The 1,281-nt window shown below is 61.5% G+C and overlaps 1 protein-coding gene across 3 annotated transcripts in view; it reads right to left on the bottom strand.

Moving 5' to 3' along the window:
* The window catches only part of ZNF462 (zinc finger protein 462), a 148,767-nt gene that overhangs the window by 144,943 nt on the left and 2,543 nt on the right, over window positions 1-1,281 (bottom strand). Inside the window, exon 1 of one of the 3 annotated variants that reach the window (XM_004710962.2) lies at window positions 674-911. The exons of 1 other annotated variant lie outside the window; for it this stretch is intronic. The gene's annotated coding sequence lies outside the window, so the exon portion shown is untranslated. Of the gene's footprint in view, window positions 1-673; window positions 912-1,281 lie in introns of those variants that run through there. One more of the 3 variants, XM_030887373.2, reaches the window with a different exon arrangement.

Below are 1,281 nucleotides of genomic sequence, written 5' to 3'. Positions count from 1 at the left end.
AGCGAGCCCAATACCTGAGGAAGAGGGGGGTGCCAATCCGCACGGCTTTGCCATCCGGCGGGGGACAGGCAGACAGAGAGGGGAAAGGAAGGAGAGAGGGACAGAGAACGCAAGAGGTCACGCCGCTCGGGTCGGGCTCGCTCCGAGCGCTCCCTCCTCTACCCTCGCTCGCTCGCTCGCTCGCTCGCTCCGACTCCCGGCTCAGGTCTCCTCGCCGCCCGCCCTCCGCTGCGCTGCCCTCTGCCCCTACTCCAGTGCCCACATCGGAGCATCGGTCCGAAGCCTCGGGCCGGCTTCTCACTCAGCGGTCACTGCCTCTGCTCTTGATGGAACTACACGAAATTAATCAAGCCACGGCGCTCCTCTGCCCCCGGCAGGGGCGGCCAGCCGCAAGAAAAGCACAGCCACCTTCCCGGCCACCGGTGCCACCGCCACCTTCTCCTCCTCCTCCTCTTCCTCCTCCCCCTCCTGCTCTCCCTCCTCCCCCTCCTCCTCCTCCTCCTCTTCCCTCGCTCCTTCTCCTCTTCCTCCAGCCAGTCCACGCAGGGGACTTCCTCGCCACCAACCCTCCTGGGCCGAATGAATGAGCGCGTCCGCGCCTCCGCCGCCGGGCGCTCGGCGCCCCCCGAGCACCCCGACCACCCCGAGGTGGTGGGTAATTGCAGTAACTTACAGAAGAAGCGTCCCGGCGCCGGGAGGTGTTTCGGGTTCTCCAGCCCCAGCGCCTCCTGATCCTCTTTCTCTTTCTCCTCTTCCTGCTCTGGTTATTGTTGTGGAAGTTGTTTGGGAGTCTCATGTGCTCCTGCCGGGTCTCAGCAATGGAGGATCGCCATCTTCCCTGCCTTCCTCGGCTCCTCAGACTCGCTGCAGCTGCAGATGACCTGAGATATCCGTCTCTCTCCCTCGCCCTCCCTCCCGCACCCTCTCACTCTCTCCCCTCTCTCCTCTTCTCTCTCCTCTCCTCCCTCTCTCTCTCCTTCTCCCTCGCCCTCCCTCGGTGTCTCTCTCTGAATAATGAGCAACCAGAGGGAGAGAGAAAGCAAGACAGAAAGAGGGAAGGAAGACAGTGTTCTCCTGCCACACAAAACGCCGGAGCACCAGGGGGTGCGCGAAGCCTTTCTAATAACAACCACAACGTGCAGAGGAGAGAGAGGGAAGAAGAAAAAAAAGGAAGGAAGGAAGGAAGACCGACAGAAACAAAAATGAGAAAGGGGCTGGGAGAGAAAGGAAGAATTATCCAAGAGCCGAAGAAGCGCAAGAGAAGCTGGAGGAGATGCTGAG

Source organism: Echinops telfairi, unplaced genomic scaffold (assembly GCF_000313985.2).
Source record: "Echinops telfairi isolate 266 unplaced genomic scaffold, ASM31398v2 ScPeMD7_7410;HRSCAF=8448, whole genome shotgun sequence".
Taxonomy (NCBI): Eukaryota; Metazoa; Chordata; class Mammalia; order Afrosoricida; family Tenrecidae; genus Echinops; species Echinops telfairi.
Note: the sequence above shows the minus strand (reverse complement) of the source record. Positions and strands in the feature narration are given on the sequence as shown.